Genomic DNA, 20,999 nt, shown 5'->3' with positions numbered 1-20,999 from the left:
TGGGGCGTGATTAATCAAGACCTTGTATGTGAGGAAAAGGATTTTAAATTCAAGTTTGAATTTAACAGAGAGTCAATGAAGAAAAGTCAACATGCCTTCTCTTTCTAGTCCCTGTCGGTAATCTTGCTGCAGGATTCTGGATCAACTAAAGGCTTTTCAGGTGTTTATAACAACTGGCTGATAATGAATTACTGTAGTCCAGCCTAGAAGTGGTGCTTTGAGCTTTCTTTAAAGTTCTTCATTTTTCTTCTTTTCATAATTCTAAATACAGTCTAAAAATCTGAAACAGGAATGCGAAGTGGAAAAGAGAGTCAATTATAGATAATACAGTTATTTTAACTGTATGAATTCTTCCTATGGCAAATATTGGTAGATTTATTTATTCAATGCTGAAAGTCTTCAGGTTACTCTATAGTTTTGAGAAGTCGACTGAAATTAAGATTGATTGACTCTAGGAGACGAGGACAAGGATATCTCATATTGCCAGCATGCAGAGAACAGAAGAGAAAAGGATGATGACACACAGGAAGAACAATGAACTTTAACCAATTAATAGTGCAATCTGAGGTGGTGGTAAACGTGTTTATAAGGTTGGTGGCTGCAGGCAGAGACTACAATAGATCCTGGCTGCAGGTAAAGTAATAAATCATCTGCATCTTATAGTTTATGATTTGGGATTGGATTCAAACAATGTTTATGTTTTGACAGATAGCTGCAATAAGTGGTTCACTGAATATGGCAAATAAAGACAGACAGACTGAGCATCCTGATACAGTAGATTATCATATCAGATCGTATTAAACCGCTTCCAAATGACTTTTACAAAATCACATAGAGCAGAAGGTAAATAAAAAAAAATATGAAAAAAAGGATGCTGCATCATTATTTTAGCCCTTAAGCGGAAGCAATAGTAACTGATTTGTTGTTTATTATGTCAGTCACCTGATTTGGAAAAAAATGTGTGTGATTGTGTTTGTGTGTGTGTTTGTGTGGGTGCTTTTACATATTTAAAGATATATAAATTCATAATTGTCCATATGAATTAGGTTCTCTTAACTCCTTGTCTGATGAGGAATATTATCAGCAGTGTTATTCCACTTTCAGTTGTCAGTGTGCAAACTTCCAAGAAGCATGACTCCAAATGTTCCAGGATTAGTTAATGTTGCAGTCGATGTCACTGAGGATGTGCTTTTTGTTAGCTGTCACCTTGGTTTCTGTACAGGTCTTGTCAAATCTTGTGATCACAGACATCAAAGTTCCAAGTTCTGAGAGATCTAATTTCTTTGCCACAATTTCACCATCTACATCTTGACTGTTTGTAACTTAGTTCATTCTGATTTAAAAGTTTACATATTTTTATCTTAAGAAACCCTTTTTACTGAACAGTATGAACCTGTAAGTACAATTTAAATGCAAGTGAACAGAGACAAACTGCTGGTCACAAACAAATGTGATTGGCGTCACTTTGTTTGGCATGCTGCCTTACTTTGTCAATATTTACTGCTCACAGTTTGATCTTAGCTCCTATTCTAAGTTCGCCTTTCCCTTAATGAGATTTGTTCTGCTGATTCTCCGTCTGCTTCAGCTGACAATAACCAGGAGCCATGCAAAGGCAAGCCAGTCGGGCTTGGATCTGAACTGAGACACCATAATGAGCCCAATTTCACAGCCTCCACCACAGGAGAGCCTAATGCCTAATGTCAGTAACCCACTGTGTAGTAATCACTGTGCACGTCACTCTCTAATGCTACTTCCTCAAACATACACACAAACACAGATATGGAGACATGTACACTCGTATGCAGACAAACAACAGTGTTGTCTGAAAAGAAAAATGTTTCATTATGCTCTTTTACCCCAGATACACTAATGGCCAATTATTTCTGATATTTTCCAGCAGTAAAGCTAGCTAGTGTTTAAACCGCAAATACCCAGCAGACTTTGTCCTACGAACTATGTTGCTTCATGATAGCTTTGTGTAGAAGAAGAATGCTCGGGCAGCTAGTGAGAGATGGGGTTCATCCACAATCAGCACAGCTTCTCTGCAGCACTGACATTTGTAGGATCTAATAAAGTATATAGCTGTATTTCTCTTTCCATTTAAATAGGAGTTGGCTTTCATCCTGGTTCTTAGCTGGTAGCTCTTCAATATCTCCAGCACATTGTTTCCCACTGAAATTTATTGTAGCACTGAAAATGCCTAGGAAACTAGCTGGACACCACAGCACTAAAACTCTTCACTAAATCTAATACCAGTGAAATTGCTTCAGGTTGACTGCAGGTCAACTTCAGAGCAGAAAGATCTTTGCCTGGTGCTCAGACACATGCGTTTTTCACACTGAAACTAGAATCTACCCAAATTTAAAAGTAAGTGGACCAAACGTCATGACCTCTGTATCGCAGAAATATGATGACTACAACCCGGTTCGATTATTAAGGATTTTATTTTATTTTTTACAAGTTGGATTTGTTTACTTAACACATGAGCTCAGACTCATCAAAGCCACAGACCTGTGCAGTGATCATTGTCAGGTTGAATGTGTGCTGTCATGAGTTATAGAAACTGATGGATCAATAAAAGTGTAAAAAGAAAAAAAAGAGAAGGACACAAGTTTTTGTCATTTTCTTATTCCTATTTATAACAATACATTAAAATTTCAACCCAACAATATCAATATTCATGTCTCTTAAAACTGTCATCCTTCCTGTAATCACCGAGTTTGATTTTTACATTGAGCATCAGAAACTTCAGCTAAATGGTTGGGCACAGCTTATGCACCACGCCACCACAGTCTTAACTGTTTTAACCTACTTCCTGAGGCAAGAGGAAGTAGAGAAGCATCACTTGCCAGCCACAGACAGTGAATCTAAAGCTTGTATACTCAAAAATACACATTTATCGGCCATAATAGGCTTAATCAACAAATAAAATGTTAAAGATGTTCAACTGTGTGGAAAAATTCAATGATTTATGATGAGAAGACATTGTTCCATGTAAACTGTCATGGTCAAGGATGGAGCAGAAAGAGAAGAGGACAAAGTGAATCCTATGGACTAGAACACACAGAAAGGCAATGGTGCATTTAAATGTAAACACATTTGCCAAACAAGTGAATGATGCTTTGTTTATTTCTGGGAGGAGACAGAAATCCCTTTGCGGTTTCATCCACCATATCAAACACAGTAGACGGACTGCTTCTAATGTGGCAGTTTTCTACTCTATGTCAGCACTCAAAGCACTTTATACACAGCAAATTCAAAAGTGTTAAATGTTTTGGTGTTAATAGTCTTCTTGCAAAAGTAGAGTTAATTTTACTCTAAGCAGAGTCACATTCTTTTAATGTAACTCTGAGGTGTAAAATGATAGTAGTTAAAATCGAGTGTTAAAAATGAGTGTTTCTCTGTCAAATCTGGAGGTGTTACAATGGAAACATTAACTCTTGACCTCTTAACTCTGAACTCCTAGAGGGGCTATGACACCAATAGAGTGAATTCACAGACTCCGCCCCCAGCACGGCTCCAATCGAAGCTGAAGTGAAGCCGTTTCAGAACATTTTGCTCTACATATTTGAGTAGTTTGCCATGCTTGGTAAGTCATTTTTTCAAAGATTGTTTCAATTATTTCTATTAACTTTTACTTCTGTGGCTCTTTGGAGTTGAGACAAAGCTGTGTGAAAGGCATTAGCCATGTTGCTCGCTGATAGCATAATAGTCTGTTTTAGCTAGCTGAAAGGTATTGTTTGCGGGCAAATACCACAGCCTTGAAAAAAGCTTGCATGTGAATTTTCAGTCAAACTTTTGGTCAAATACACCTAAAACAATGCCTAGAATGTGAAATGTTGGTATAATGGTGCTACTTGAAGCCTGAAAACGATCGCCCATAAAAAAAAACAAAAAACGAGCAAGCAGCAGTAGCTGACGTCCTGACTCGATTCTACGTTAGCATAGATCCCTCCAGAGTTTTGTGCACACGGTTTAGGTAAAAATTAAAAAGGTTGAGGTTTTACATTTAGTTCAGTATTACCTGTTGCCTGTGTCCTTGTCTTTTGGGAAAATACTTTACACAAGTAATGGCTCAAAGAGGATTCCTTTTTTTTTACTGTGCTGCAATTGTTTACTGGATTATTTGTGCCATTAATTAGTGTCAACAAATTTTTATTCAATCTCCGCACAGGATATGCTTGTGAAGATGGAATATGGGGGAGAGCAGAAGTGCGTTGAAGTTCCACAAAGGGATGAATGAAGGACATGCATATTGTATTGAAGAAATAAGTGATGAGAATGCTGTTATTTGCATTTACCATGTCAGACCTTTTGATAAACAAAATTCTAATGAAAGTGAGAACATGTACACTGTTACATCTTTCAGAAAATGTTTTGAAATTGTGGTGCACAGTTCAGAATAAATGTTTTTCAAAAACCATTGCATCTTTTTAGTAAATGTTTATTTCCAAAAGAAATTTCTAGAAGTTCAGAACAGTAAAATTCCCGCTTTTTAGAATGAATTAGAAGATAACTCTTACGTAGTTAAACTAAAATACTCTTTGAGAGTTAATATATAAACTCTTAACACCAAGTGTTAAATTATCAACTCCAGACAGATTTGGTGTTTAACACTAAATCAGAGTTAACGTACCAACTCTCCAAAAAGAGTTAAATTAACACTCTCTGGTGTGGACCCATATAGACACTTTAATAGTGTTGAAATCAAATCCGACAGTGTTAATTTGGACATGCTGGATTTGCTGTGTACAACGCTCCTCATCCACACATTCATACAGGTATTTTTTTTTCTGTGCTCAAGTGCTTCTATCTGCTATTTGCATACATTCCCACTCTAATAAAAGCATCGGCAAGCAACTTAGTATCTTTCCCAAGGATATTAGTATGGCATGGATACTAGAGCAACCAGGGATCAAACAACCTGCTCTGGTGATCTTTTCTGAGTAATGGGGCAGCTGAAAGTAGCTACCACTCAAAAGTAGAGGATATCTGTCTCCTGAAGTAAACTGGGAGTTGCTTCTACGTCAGAAGAGCATGATAGTTGAAGGCTCTGCCTCCCAATCTAGTTTTGGAAGCTGTAGTGAACCGCAGTGTAGGAAAGTGCTCTACCGGGAATACATGACAGACCCGTTTAATCAGAATATATATATATGTTATAAATAATTACACAAAGAAGAACTAACTGACCAAGTTTTTGACAAACTTGACCACAAAAGTATGTCTCTCCCCAAGTTTAACACATTACACAAAACACTGAAATGATTCTTGGCTCATGTTCTGCTCATTAGCTGCCAAAGAGCTGCACAGAATGTTTGACTTGTCTTTGAACATGCTGCTGTGTTGCAGGTTGGACTAACATTGACATACTGATATCAAAGAGAATATGTGAGAAGCTGAGAGGTACAGCACGTCACACTGAGGTGACAAAGCCTCAAACAAGCACAATGCACAGACAAATCAAAGAGCTGTGTGTGTGTGTGTGTGTGTGTGTGTGTGTGTGTGTGTGTGTGTGTGTGTGTGTGTGTGCTGGAGAGCCAAAGTTAAAGGAATGGAAAGAGAGTCTGTGAAGGATTTCTGACATTTGTATATGCTGTTATTTCCGGCTGCCAGTGTTCAGCAGGTTAAGTTTGAATTCTTGTGATTCTGGTATTGCTTTGCCTCAAAAGTTTTGGCGCTTATACTTAAATGAGAAATGTCAGTAGCACCCCTGTGTGCTGTCAAACTTTAAAACAAGCACGAAATGCACAAATAACAGTTTCCACTTTAACAGAATAACAGTAAATTGTACTTGTAGCTCAACACAATTTCCACATCCTCCTGTTTTTCAAACAGCAGGGAGCAGTACAGAGTGAACGGGATTCTGAGGACACACGATGGATTGTAATTATAATATCCCTGATGCTGGTGTCCTGACACAAAATGACAATAGAGAACCAGTTAAAATGTTTCCAGATGCAGCAGCAGTCGCTGACTCCTTGGAGACGTGCGATAAGCATGAGTGCTAAACAAAACTTGTATTTTAAACTGTCAATTGAATCATAAAGGAAACAAGATTGTAGAAGAATTGGGCGATAGAAGAAGGAAATATCACATGAAGAAGCTATGAAGTAAAGCGAAACAACAACTGGATTTGTTTCTGCCGGTGTCACAAGGGACTGAGAGCAGAGGGAGAAGAAAAACACAAGTCTGTGACCTCAGACAATAAAAAATTTGTTTTGTAAACCAAAAAGTCCCCTGCGACTCCCCACTGAGGGGCTTTGTGATCTCGTGTTGCAGAGCAGCAGCATCTTTATTCCCTGCGTGCATGTCAGTGTTGCCTGTTTACCTGTGCATAAAGAGAGAAAACAAAACCGAGCATCACTAAGAGTGATGACTGAGCTCATTTTGTGATTCACCGTATTACTCAAACAAAAGGCATTAACACACAGATTTGTCTTTGCTTTGTCTGTGTAATTTCAACATGTGGGTATTTGCATACATGATGTAGAATTCAAGAATTCATCTCTGGTACAGACCCAAGTACATTTTCACTGCTGACATGAAACTCATGCGAATGCACATAGAGCAAGTGAGAGGTGGTTTGTAGGTGTGGGTGTGTGGGTGTTGCATTGTTAAGCATCCAACTGTTCCTATCAGTGTACCAGTGTATGTGACAGTGTGTCTCACCAATTAGTGAGCCACTATTGAACTTCAACAAACTTGAGTTCTTTTTCAGGTTGAAACAATTTGCACTACCGATGGATTCTACATTTTTTCGTCTATCTTAGAAATTAGCAGAATATTTTAAGCTTGTGAGCATGACCTAGAGTTCTTGTTCCAGCACTTGACTAACAAGGCCAAACCCCATGCTTTGGGCGTTTAGAAGTTAAAAAAAAAAAAGACAAGACACAAAAACTTCAAATATTAGCACTGCTTTAGCTAATATTATGAGCTATCTACTATGCAGATGATACTCAAATTTATCCATTAGGAGAGAAATCACACAAACTGACTGTAAAATATTAAAAACTGTTGTATATATCTGTCAAACCACTTAACAAATATCACATTTCTCTCATAAGTTTGAGACAAGACTACAAATCCCACTAGGGTTGTCACAATATTAAAATTTCAAGCTTGATACTCATACCCAGGAAAACAATATTTGACACCATTTTCTATAAGGACAAAGCAATTGTAAACACAAAAATTAGAAAGATTAGAAAAAGACAAACAACAACTGCAAAGAAGGACTCATCCAGGCTGGAAAAATGAATCAGGGAGGCTGCTCTGTGGTCGGCATGAAGCTGGACATTCTGGTGACAGTGGCAGAGAAAAGGACACTAAAGAAACTGCTGGACATTATGGACAATGCTGGGCATCCTCTGCACACAGTCGTAAATAATCAGAGGAGCCTATTCAGCAATGGGTTGCTTCTCCCAAAGTCAAGAACCAACAGACTTAAAAACTCATTTGTCCCACACGCCATCACACTATTTAACTCCTCATTGGAGGGGAGAGGGAGGGGAAACAGGAGGACAAAGGAGGGCGGGAACAACTGAGCTGTAGTGCTTTTTTTCACTGTGCAATATTTGCAGTATTTTTTCCTTATATTCGACTGTGCAATAATCACTGTAAAATAGACTCACTCAAATGTGCAATGCACTGGTATTCCTTTTTATCCCTATTATATATTCTGTATTTATACATGTGTATTTGTGTATATATGCTATATTTATGCTAATATCCTTACTCTCATTCCCCTTTATTGTATCTGTAACATGCAACTTCTGTCGGTGCTGTGCTACTGGAAACTGAATTTCCCTGAGGAACCCAAATGAGGGATTAATAGACTAACAAGTTTCATCTAATCTAACCTAACAACATCAGTGACACCACTATTTTCAAGATGGCTGAAAATAATATATATGAATATACCTGTTATGTGTATAAATGATAAATGAAATATATTTTTAATTTATAAAGAAAATATTTGGAAATTTGATCAAAATTAGTAATTGGTGTGTTTGTGTTGCACATCAGCTTTTTTACTCTGAGCACCCAATTATTTATTTGGCTCATTCACCCATTCTTACAACTTTTTAATGGTTTTTCTACGCAAGCGCACACACATTCATACTCTGATGGATATGGTACAGTGAACGGGCTTATTGTATAACACGAATTCTGGTTTGTGCTAAATGTTTATGCATTTATATGGTGATAGTTCTATTTGCTTTCAACCAGGCAGTCAGAAAATCACTGACTCTTTGTTTTCTTTTTTTAGCAACTTCGCCTTTCTTATTTTTTCAATATAATTTTGTCTTTTGATTTCAACCATATATCTCTGGCTGCTATCAGTAAAACTGGTAATTTAAAAGGGGTACTAACTTTGAGGAAGGATTTTGATTTTGACTGTTTCAGCCAATTAATGCTACTGGAAAACCGATCCAATGCAGTCGTAAAGTTCTGACAGCCTGGGGTAAACAGAAATACCTAGCTATTTAAGATATTTAATGTTGTGAGTGTGAAGTGGGAGGGTAGGGTGCTGAGCTGTAGAGTCCCATGCATCATCACAAAGTATGGTTGCTTTATTCCAGCTGATTGTCTCATTTGAGATTTTGAAGAATTTGTTGATTGCACTGAAAATTCCTGAAATGAGTTTTGTGGGTATTTTAGATACAATATTAAATTGTCTGCACAGAAACTGATTTTGTGTTGTGAATCATCATCTAGTGTTACTTTATTAGTTTTTATTTTGTCACATTCCTGCACTGAGTTAAAAAATCCTTGTCTGGTTCTCTGCAGAGTAATCTATGATGTGACCAAGTTTGTGGTTATTGCGGCCCTGTTATTAAATAACAAATATTTAAAGATTTTCTTTGGTAGTGCAAAAAGTCACGGTGTAGTGTTGTGCTTGTGGTAACCTATCGACATATTTTTGTCACTGTAGACTGTCTAGCTACTGACAGACTTTCTCAAACAATCCTTAAGTGAAACAGAACAGTTTTTAGACACAAATAATTGTAATATCCTGTTAAATTAACATCATCTATTATTATATCCCAGATGGGCAGGACTGATTATGTTTGCTGCATAGCTCCAACATTAATATTATTGTTTTATTGTTAGGCATAAGCACTAATGCCTTACTTAATGATAACTTAACAGATGGCTGATGTGGCTATCAGGCAAAGGTGCTTTCTCTTGCTCCCTCTGCACAGAGGTTACCACAGCTGATGTTTGATTTAGGAAAGACTTTATGCCAGCTGCTCTTCCTCATATAACTCTTCCAGTTTCCAGGCTTGGCACTAGTACTAGGAGTAGACTATTTTGTGACACCTTCAGGTTCCCTTAATTAGTCATCAGGTAAACATTTATAACTTTAATATTTCAATGTTATTGAAACATGAGTTTTATTGACCTTTTGAAATTCCTCCTAAAGCATTGTTCAGTGTTGTGAACTCTAGTAGTACGTATCCATACTGGTGGTGGAGTACACCAGAAAGAAGTATGCCATTTTTTTTTCATTTTTACCAATAAAAATATATTAATTCATAAAGTTTTGTTACTGAATGTGTAACAAGAAAAGAACAGGTTCTTTTTCTACTTAAAGAAATACAATGGTCAAACCCATGCTGTCCAGAAGAGAGAATTAATCAAAGTAAATATTTGCCACCACCTACTTGTTATAAATTCATAGATGGTTATAAATTTAGATGGATACTCATCTAATACACTGAATGTTGTGACAGACAACAGAAAGTTTTTCCTTGGAGGAAGTTTCATTAATTTTCAAATCCTCATCATTGCCTATCTCGTTAAAGGCTTACATGACCCCACGTGTAGAGCACTGTACGTTACACATCCACGAAGTGTGTCCTGCAGAGCCAGCGTTAAATTACACAGGCAGTGAAAGGCAGGTCATTACGCTGTATGGCAGATCGTTTTCCGTTCTACTCAGCGAGCCTTGTTTTACTCCTCCTCTCATTTCATGCACAATAACTCGCTTAGATGGAATGCCTACAGCAGGAATGATACAACGCATGAACTATTACTGAATATTTTATGGCAACTCCATATTAAATTTTTAATTACATTTTAAATGGGATGATATTTAGAGATTTTTTTGTAACCACTTACATCAGAAGATTCTATGATCAGTAATTTGAATTCATTCTAGTTATTTTTGTTCAAATATCATAATCAAAAGCCTTTGGGCAGGTTTGTTGACACAGATGTAAACATGTTTACACTGCTTAAGGCTGTTTGAATTCAAAGATGTGTTAAAGAATTTTTAGTGTTCTGCTGTGGAAACATAATAACTGAGTTGGTGTTAATCATCCTTATGTATTTAATGGCTTGTCTTAGCCAGGCTTGATATGTTCATGGCTCCAAAATGAAATGTTTTTTCCCCCTGCTTTGTCTGTCTTCTATCACACCTTTTATAGTTATTCTGCAAACATTCCATGTCCAGACCAGTACAGGCAGTATCTGCAGGCCTCCTAGACAGCTGCTGCCCAGACCTGGATCACATATGCACAGCCGAGGTTTAGCTCACCATCTATTCGTCTTCCCTCTCTGCCGTGTATATTTCATAAGTGTTATCGGGGTCAACATGGCATTAAGTCGGCCTGGAATGAAGCGGACTCTTGTTTGAAACCGATTTATTTTCTCATGAAATGGTGTGTCATTACAATTTCTTCATCAAAGTGCAAAAAGAAGGGCAGAGGAGCGAATCGGAGGATGTGCAAAGTGGAAGAGGGAGTAAATGAATTGTTTTATTATCATGTCTGGCCATTTTACATGACTTATTAATCAGCGCTAATCAAAGCCATTCAGATATAGAAACACGCTGGCTTCTACCATCAAAACATGCAGACCTCATGTAGACATAAACTGCGTACACATAATGTCTCAGGAGATATTCTGTAATGGAAGTGAAATATGCACATGCAGCCTCATAAGAAAATAAATAAATATATTGCAATCTTCCGTACTTACATCTAAATATGGAACTTGACGTCTTTTAGCACATGCAAATCATAATGGACTTTTAAACAGAAAGATTTCTTCTGCTCCTGCTGCATTTACCCCTGGCATACTGTATGTGTGTTTTGAGCATTGCTGTTATCAATGACGCACCACTGGCCCACTATCCCAACAACGCCTACATCTACTGTACAGCACTTCTACAGTGTGTCCAAACTTTTGACTGTTACTGTTTGTCTGTGAATATGTTCTGCACGTTATATTATTGTCTCATGCAGGTTATGCAACAATGTATAATAGCATCTCAGTTAACACAACAGAATATCTAAACCAACACAGTTCCTCATGCAGCTCTACTTGGAGCATTTATCATAACCGCTGTAGCACTTGCAATCCTTTTTTAGCACAGACTACAGCACTGACCTTATATTTTGACTGGAAAACAATATCACAATGAAGAGTACAGCATCTTTTTGTTGTATCCCTTCAAAGAATCATGAATTAATTCCAAAATAGCACATAGTTGTATAACTTCTATGAAAAAACTGAGATGAGATCCTGAGGCCTAGCTCGAGTATTTCTAAAAAAGAAAATGTATAGTTGTGGAATGACAGCTGAAAACAAGAAAACAAGCTCTGTATGGAAGCCTCAAGCCAATACGTTACACCCTTGGACGATAAAAAGGGTTTCTACATCATTACTTAACAAGTGGACAGAGGCATTATGGACTGCATGATATGATATGGAGGTGGGCACTTGGAAGCTGAAGGTCAAACACGCATGCATTGATCACCCTCAGGAAAAAATGTGAGGCTTGTCTTTATTTCCTGGCAAAGCCAGACCTGGTGAGTCATTCCTTTAATATCATGAATTGAACTCTGAGCGATATGAAACAGCAATCTAAGTCAAAACCAAAAAAAGAGGGAAAGAAAAAGAAGAGGAAAAGAAGAGAGACAGAAATACAGTGAAACTACAGCACTCTCCTCTGTGCTTTAATACTGAGGTTTGTCCTTGAGCTTGCTGTCAGCGGAGGGTCCCATGGCAACGTTCCACAGGAAACACAAAGCTCATAAACCCACATGAAGCATCCTTTAGCAATACGTTAGAAGAATGACTGTATTACAGCAAGAAGAATTGAAAAGTGTTGGACATGTCCTCAAATTGACTATGTACTGTTACTGTACTCCACACACCCACCTGCTGCAAGTAATCATGCCAGCACACACCGCAAGCCACCCACATATACCACCTTTAACAAGTCAGTCTCTCTGATCTCTCTAATCTCTGGATGTGCATTCAACATCACTCTTTCTCCTGGTTTATATTTATATCGGGGCTGAATGGCAGAGTATTCAACATAACACAAAAGTTTGTACGACAAAAAGTTTTGAGGCTGCTTGTTGTTTCACTATCACCAGAATCGGCCCAGCTGCTGCTTTTGGATGCAGCCCAAAACAAATGTGGGGATTTAGTTGTTTTCGCTGCCCTAATAGTTAGCCACGCACATCCTTTGAAATAATATAAATATGTAAAAAAGGTCTTGGAGGTTGACGATTGTAGCAAATCTCACTTCAAATATGCATAAATTACCAACATTAGCACCGTGGTGCTGAGTGTTGTATTGTTTTTCAAATTATATTGGTGTGTGTGTGTGTGTGTGTGTGTGTGTGCGCGCATGTATGCATGTGCAAAAGCTGCTAAACTGGAAACGCTCCTAAAGGAAAATCTGCCAGCATGTACAAGGCCACTCTCCTTTGTGTACCCTGTCAGGTGGAAACAGTGCTCTTCTAAAATGTCAACTTTTCACAAAGGCAGAATTTTCTCCAGCCTTGAGCACCGTGTAATTTTCACTCAGCCTGTGGGTTCTGAAACATGTTTAAAAAGACTAAGATTATATAAACTCTAACAGTACCAAGCAGCCTTTTAGTTAAGGTTATTGTAACACTGGTGGTGCAATACTAGACCTGTTAGTGCTACTTCTTGCCTTCTTTGCATGTAGTGCGGGCAGTATAGTTACCTTTAACCACAGTACGCGGACAGAAGGGAAATATGGACCAGATCAGACAGGTTCTAGATTCGTAGGAGCCAAGGGTGTATGACAACAGAGGACTTGTACACAGTAGGTGTAGAAAACACAATTGCATTTATTAGCAATTATTAAAGTTGTGCACATTTAACAAAAGTAGAGCGCGCTTCTTGAAAACAAAATAAAATAAACCCCACAAATGGTCGACCTAAGGATATATTGTCTTTTGTGTCTTTTTTTTAAAAGTCAATTTCAGTCTTTCAATGTTCAGTAGTCACTCAGTGTGTTTGTAACCAGTCGGGTTACAATCTACCAGTTCATCCGGCTCTTTGGGCTGGGCTCGCCATCCAGTACTGGAAAAGGGATCCTCGATTCTTCTCAGGTCCTCAAAACCAATCCAATCCAAATAAGCAAAGGAAAAAACCTGACCTGGGGACCAGGCCAGAACACAGTAGTTCAACATTTAAGCTATCATGCCTGTAACTTATTATTACTACTGGTTGCTTGTAGTGCTTCTAAATTTTCTTCAAAATATTCTATGTTGTACAACAAATTATTCTCATTTCAAAGGGAAAAAGTGCATAGGAAACACACATTTAAAACAATACAAAATAGCTCAGCAGTGCATTAAAAATACACATTGGCTTGAGACTTATCAAGTTTCAGCTAAGTGCAGGTGAAGGCACTTAATTTCACGTTGCTAATACTTAATTGTGCAGAACTATAATTAGCACCATGAGAAAAGTGAACATGTGCTAACATAACGTCGCACAAAACCATACATTATACATCAATACCACAGTAATGTGACATAAACCTTTAAAGAACATCTCATATAAAGTGCAGCAGACTCCGTGCTAATTGCTTTAGCCTCAGAAAAGGCACTTTCATTGCAAAATGGCTAACGGAAGTTAGCATCAGAGCTAGCGGCAAGTAGCATGCTATGCTAGCGCACGTGTGCTGCCTGGGACTTACCATGCGAAGCAACAAATGCTACACGGGGCTTCACAGTGCTCACGTTGGCTCACGGCCTCTGGAATACAGTATCACTCTTATTATTCTTGCCGAAAAAAGGACTTTCTCTATCCAGCTAGCTTCTTTGCCGCACGGGTAAACTGATCTTTCACCGTCTGTGTCTCTGGCGTATCTGACTGGCACACGAAGGCACACGCAGGTGTCTGAGCAGCGCACAGACTGGGGGAGGGTCAGACCGGCCAATGATTGGTCGCTCAGTGGATCTGACAAACACACTCTACAGGACTAAGTCCTGCCCCCACACCACTTATACATTACATATACATATGTACATATTAATTAAACTTCTGTTTACATGCTTTTTATCAGTATTTATTATAATTAACTTTGTTTTTATCAATATTTATTTATACTTTTAATCCCGTTTTTAACACTGGGTTACACTATCCCCCCTTAGAATCATGCAAGTCCCTTTGCATGGGATAGCTAAACGGTAATGACAGGGGAACGAGCCTTCAAGGGGATGACCACAGAATCTTGTTCTGTCAAGACACTGGTAAAAGCCAGGCTTAGACCTTGAAACAGGGACTGGGCAATGGAAACGAGAGGATTTCCCAACCGACTATATTGCAGTCGTTCTGGTTGGGTTCTTGTTCTCTCTGAGCGCCTTACAGTCGCTGTGGCTTCACTCTCAGTATTTGACTGACTTGAGTTTGCTTGATTATCATTTGAGTTGTCTTCTTCCACTGGCCCATCACAGGTAGATCCATCGGGTAAGTTGGCATCACTCTCGCTTTCATTGTCAGTGGTTGAGTGTTCCACCATGGTTTCACTCTCCTCTAGGCTTCCATATCCAAGTGGATTTCCACATTCAGGTAAGTTGTCACATCCGGTTAAATTGTCATGTTCATGTAAGTTGTCTCCTCCAGGCAGGTTGTCATGTTCATGTAAGTTGTCTCCTCCAGGCAGGTTGTCATGTTCATGTAAGTTGTCTCCTCCAGGCAAATGAGTTTCAGTATGATCGTGATCATTAGGGTGTGTCTTTGGCTGGGGAATCTCATAGACTCGAGTGACCTTTATGGGCTCTTGAAGAGGTTCCTCTCTGAACCAACAGATATCCTCATCTTCCAGTTCTGAATGATCACATTCCTCATGTTGTTTAGGTGATTGCCTTGTTTTTGGTTTGCGTACATGAGTTGGTTGGACAGGTTTCTCTTCAACAGGGGCAAGAAAACCACAAGGGAGCAAGAGATCGCGGTGGACTGTGCGGACTGGGCCCTCTTTTGTTAGGGGTTTTATACTGTAGACGGGCAAGTCACCTGCTTGGTTCACCACAACGTGAATATCAGTCTCCCACTTGTCGGCTAGCTTGTGCTTGCCTCTGAGACGGACTGCACGCACCAAAACTCTGTCACCTGGCTCTAGTTTTGAGGGTTTCACTCGCATATCAAATCTTGTTTTGTTTCTTTCTGCCATTTTGTTAGCATGGTCTGTTGCTAGTTTGTAGGTCTCTTGTAGAGTTGCCTTTAGTTTTGTTATGTACTGAGAATGCGACTTGAAACTTTTGTTGTTAAAGGGCAGCCCAAATGCTAGATCGACTGGCAATCTTGGCTGACGGCCAAACATTAACTCATATGGGGCAAAACCGGTTGTATCATTTTTCGTACAATTGTACGCATGAACGAGTGGTTTGACATAGTTGTGCCACTGAGTTTTGTCCTTTTCCTCAAGAGTACCTAGCATACTTAGTAACGTTCTATTGAAACGTTCTACCGGGTTTCCTCTGGGGTGATAGGGTGTTGTCCGGATTTTGCGAATGCCCATGATCTTGCAAAGCTCTTGGATAATGTGGGACTCGAAGTCGGGACCTTGATCGCTATGCAATCGTTCGGGTATCCCGTAGTGGACTATGAAGTTGTCCCAAAGGGCTTTTGCAACGGTCTGAGCTTTCTGATTGCTGGTAGGGATGGCTAATGAATATTTCGTGAAATGATCGGTTAATACAAGCACATCCTTTACATTACTTCGATCAGGCTCAATGGACAGGAAGTCCATGCAGACTAATTCGAGGGGTCTGGTGGATTTGATATTCACAAGTGGAGCTGCTTTTTCTGGAGGAGTTTTACGTCTTACACAGCGGTTGCATGTTTTGATCTTATGTTCTATATATGCTGCCATGCGAGGCCAATAGAACCTTGTTCGGGCAAGATCTAAGGTACGTTCAGTGCCTAAGTGGCCCATGTCACAGTGGAGGCTTTGGAAGACTGAGTCACGGCGCTGTTCAGGTAAGACAAGCTGGTAGGTAACATCTCCTCCATCTTGGCGAGTTCGATACAGGATGTTATTGTGCATCTCCAATCGATTGAGCTCTCGGAGTAGAAGGTTGATGTCAGGAAGTTCAGCTCGCACAGTTGGTGGGACCTTTTCTCCAGTTTCAATTTGTGCAATAACTTCCCTCAGACAAGGGTCTGCTCTTTGTTCGTTTGTGATCTGTTCAAGGGACATATGGGGTATAACAGGAAGACCACCACAGTCATTTTCATTGACAAAGTCACCTGGAATGGCAGCTGCAGAAATGGCTAGCGAGTGAACCAAAGGGATGGTGTCATTTTGAGAGCTGCATACAAGGTGTTTCTCACAAATAGCAGACACTACTTCAGGACTTAAACTGCTGTCAGGTAGGGACAGGTGAGTCTGTGTGAACTGCTGTATGCGGTCGAGCTCTTTTTGGGACACTGCGTCGTTAAGCAACTCGCCATGTGGCCGTCTAGAAAGGCCATCTGCATCTGAGTTAAGCTTGCCAGCTCTGTACTGGAGCTTAAAGCTAAACGTTGACAGGGCAGCTAGCCATCTGTAACTCATGGCATCCATCTTAGCAGTAGTTAATATGTACGTCAGAGGATTATTGTCTGTTACGACAGTAAACTGATTTCCATATAAGTAATCTGCAAACTTTTCCGTTACTGCCCACTTCAAGGCTAAAAACTCTAACTTATGGGCGGGATAACGAGATTCACTCCTAGACAACCCACGGCTTGCATAAGCTATCACCCTAGTCTGGCCATTCTGCTCTTGATAGAGCGCGGCGCCAAGCCCTGTAGTGCTGGCGTCCGTATGGAGCGTATATGGCAGTTTAGGGTCAGCAAAACCCAATACAGGCGCAGTACTGAGCTTTTCAATGATGGTTTTGAAAGCAAAATCACAAGAGGGAGTCCATCGCTCGCCGAAAGGTGTCTTGGGGTCATGGTACTGGACAGACTTAGCTTTAGGCTTTGTGCTTTTGCGCAAAGGAGGGTAGCCTGATGTTAAGTCAGTGAGGGGCTTAACGATACTCGAAAAGTTCTTAATGAACCGCCTGTAGTACCCTGAAAAGCCTAAGAATGAGCGGAGCTGTTTAAGATCACGTGGCACAGGCCAGGTACTTAAGGCTTCCACCTTTTCAGGGTCAGTCTCCACTCCCTTGCTGGACACAATATGCCCAAGATATCTGACAGAAGTTTGGAAAAATTTGCATTTTTCGGGTGAGAGTTTGAGCCCATATTCTTTCAGGCGATCAAGAACTTTCATCAAGCGAGCCTCATGTTCTTCAAGTGTCTTGGAGAATACAATGATGTCATCGAGAAACACGATCACTTCGCGCAGGTTCATGTCGCCCATACATTTCTCCATGAGCCGCTGGAATGTGCTGGGGGCGTTTGTAATGCCTTGGGGCATTCTATTAAATTCCCAAAAGCCGATGGGACATACGAACGCCGTCTTTGGTTTGTCCAGCTCCTCCATCTCAATTTGGTAGTACCCAGATTTTAAATCCAGGACAGAGAACCATTGCGACCCGATCAAGGTGGAAAACGTTTCCTCCAAATTGGGGAGAGCGTAAGCATCTTTTATAGTCTGCGCGTTAAGCTTTCTGTAGTCGATACAGAGGCGGACTTCACCATTTTTCTTCCGCACGACTACAATGGGTGAAGAGAAAGGGGAGGTAGATTCCCTGATCACGCCAGCTTCTTGCAGTTCTTTGAGGTGCTTACGGACTGCCTCCAGGTCGTTCGGATGTATGGGACGCGCTCTATGCTTGAACGGTGTTTCATCTGACAATCTGATTGTGTGTTTCACTTGATCCGTCTTTCCAAAGTCAAGATCATTCTGTGCAAACACTTCGGGCATTTGGCTTAGTTTTTCGGTTATGCGCTCCTTCCATTCAGCGCTAATAGGGGAAGAGTCAAAGTTATATGTTACATTTGACTTCTGCTCAGTTCGGGATCTTGGAGTTCTCACTGAGTGTTCGTGAGATAGAACTCTTTGATATGCACTGACTTCTCCGATGACACAATTTAGAGGGATTGTCACATCATGTTCGGATTCATTGGTGAGTATAACTGGTACAAGGTAAGGTGCTCGTTCAGGTAGGTCTATGAGACAAGGTTTCACAAGGATGTCACCAGGTAAGGCTGACATTCGTGGATACTCTAACAAGACAGACTTTTCACCGTTACCGGCTGACACAGCTACAGCACCATCTAGAACAACAGTTTGGCCTGCTGGAATCAACTGTGGCTCTTTGTTGTGCATCGTCACTAAACCAAGACTACTGTCTTTGGACTGTTTGTGTCGTGACTCAAGAACTTTTAGAACTGCCCTATAGCCATATGGCAGGTTCAGCTGCAGTTCATGGCATGTGTTAGAGTACAGCTCATAAAGTACATCTAATGTGTTTGTCCCAATTAGCACTAAGGACTGAGAAGCTGTGCGCACATCGGGGACAACTAAGGCAAGTGTCGGCACTTCAGCTTCAATGCCAAGGAAGTCCTTTGGGAAAGTGACATGCAGTTCAATGTAGCCTAAGTAAGGCACAGACTGACCGTTGGCACCCTCAACTTCTAAAAGTTCAAACAATGGCTTAATCTCATGAGAGGACAAATGCTGACGATAGTAGGACTCGGGGACTGTAGTCACCTGGGAACCAGTATCTAGCAAACAACTCACTGTGTGACCATTAACTTTCACTTGTGCAGTACTCTTCGTACCAATTAGACCTTTAGGAAAGTCGAAGGAATCTGATCTTGTGTGTGACTTTAGGCTGGCACGCTTTTTAGGTGAAGCTTTTTGTTTAACCTGGGTGGGACGGGTTAACAAAGCATCAGCCTCCATTTGTCCCGCAACGGAGGCAGAATTTAGTTTAAAGAAAGCTGGTCATTCTGCCTGTCCCATATCTGCCTTCTCACTCTTAATTCCTTTCGTTTTGCAACTACAAGGGCAGGATTGGGCTCTGACTCACAAGTGGCTACTATATGTCCATCTTCCCCACAGCGGAAGCAATACCAGGGCTTGGGCCTAGTACTGGGGCGGCTGGGTGGAGGTGAGTCTTCAGGTTTGGCATGGTCAGGTTTTTTATTTTCAGGTTTCCTTGTTCGAACTGTCTTCAGTGTTGCTTGTTTCTTTGGCTTCACAACGGCAGCTAATTGGCTTTTTAGATCGGCAACTTGTTTTTTCAGCTCTTCTAGACTATCTGACTGTGCTTGGCGAACATCTGCATTTGTTTCAGTGACCGTCTGTTCATGAGACACTGCTTTTGGTTTCGTGGCGCTAAAGTGTTTCTTCATTCGCGTGTTTTTAACTTCTTGTCGGTTTTCTGCAGTACGCAGGAGAAGCAATAGCTCTGCATAAGTGGGCGGCTCCTTATGCTTTAGCTCCAATTGCAACTCCGTTAGCAAGTTATCATCCCAGCAGCCTCTGTAAAACTGTTTAAGAAGCTGCTTATTTACTTCATGTGGTTCAAGCCCACCTCTGCGCACGGTGTGATTGACTGCCACCTGCAAACGAAGCAGATAAGCAGAGGGCTTTTCACCATGATCTTGGAGGGTGTTCATGAAGCGTACAAACAGTTCCTCACCATCTTCGACGGTGCCAAAAGCTGAATCCAGAAGTTTAAGATAGTCTGCAGGAGTGGCTTCTGGCCCAAGAGGGCGGATGACATCAGAAGCGGGAGCAAGGAGACTTTCAAGAATCTTACGAGTTTTTCCCAACTCGGACAAAGAAGCATCTTCCATCAACAAGTCAACATGAGAACGCCATGTTTCATAGTCAGCTTCGCTGTAAGGTCTGGGCATCTTGCCAGAGAAAGCTCTGAGTCTTAATGTAGAGTGAGCATGTGATGTCTTTTCAACACTCTTGACAACATGCTCGACTACTACTTTCTGAACCTCTGGTGGGTTGAGGTCAGTTGGACTCAACATTTGAGGTGTCAAGTTTGGTCTCATGGGGCGTTGGAATGTGCCCTGAATGGGTTCAGGAGGGTGAGGCAGTTCAGTTAAGACTGAAGGTGAGGCTCCAAGTTGTGTGGATCCTACCACAGGGCAAGTCTGATCAGCAGCATCATTTTCAGGGTTTCTCTCAGCTGTCTCAGCAGCTTCAATGGTGTTCCCTATTGTGGATAGGGCCTCCCGCAACACTTCTTCGAAATCCTTCCCACTTAACTTGGCTAAACCCTTCAGGTTGCTAATGTAAGCCTCAGTAACACTGCCCCCTACGGTCTTAGTATAGACGTCAGTTAAGGCTCGAATGCGGTAACTGACATCTGGATTGTCAGTGGACTGTAAGAGGTAAGGCAGCTTAGGTGCTAATATTTCAAAGGCTGCACCGGACTCGAACTCTACAATCTGACTTTTGTGGAATGCAGAAGAGTCATCATCGACAGCGAGTACTCTACGAATAGTACCATGTTGCTCCAGAAACTCAAATACCTCTTTGTCCTTCTCTCTATCTGTAACACCGCTAACAATAATGGCATTTGGTACTTTAACGGCATACTTCTCGACAAAATCCATTTTCACAGTATGTGAGCATTTGATCAAAGGTCAAAGAGGATTCCAATGTTGTCACACAACACTCTAGGCTCCTGGCTGGCTCGCCACTTTTACTTATGTAACACTGGTGGTGCAATACTAGACCTGTTAGTGCTACTTCTTGCCTTCTTTGCATGTAGTGCGGGCAGTATAGTTACCTTTAACCACAGTACGCGGACAGA

At 40.6% G+C, this 20,999-nt stretch overlaps 1 protein-coding gene and 1 long non-coding RNA gene across 4 annotated transcripts in view; both read right to left on the bottom strand.

The window, feature by feature from the left end:
- LOC101478566 (beta-1,3-galactosyltransferase 1) overlaps nt 1–20,999 on the bottom strand; it is a 214,066-nt gene that overhangs the window by 79,428 nt on the left and 113,639 nt on the right. The window lies entirely within an intron of this gene.
- Nucleotides 13,099–14,160, bottom strand: LOC143415049 (uncharacterized). Its single transcript, XR_013095659.1, has 2 exons — nt 13,976–14,160; nt 13,099–13,429 (listed from the first exon to the last, which is right to left on the bottom strand). It is a non-coding gene; the product is annotated as an uncharacterized LOC143415049 (long non-coding RNA).

This window comes from Maylandia zebra, linkage group LG23, assembly GCF_041146795.1.
Source record: "Maylandia zebra isolate NMK-2024a linkage group LG23, Mzebra_GT3a, whole genome shotgun sequence".
Classification (NCBI taxonomy): Eukaryota; Metazoa; Chordata; class Actinopteri; order Cichliformes; family Cichlidae; genus Maylandia; species Maylandia zebra.
Note: the sequence above shows the minus strand (reverse complement) of the source record. Positions and strands in the feature narration are given on the sequence as shown.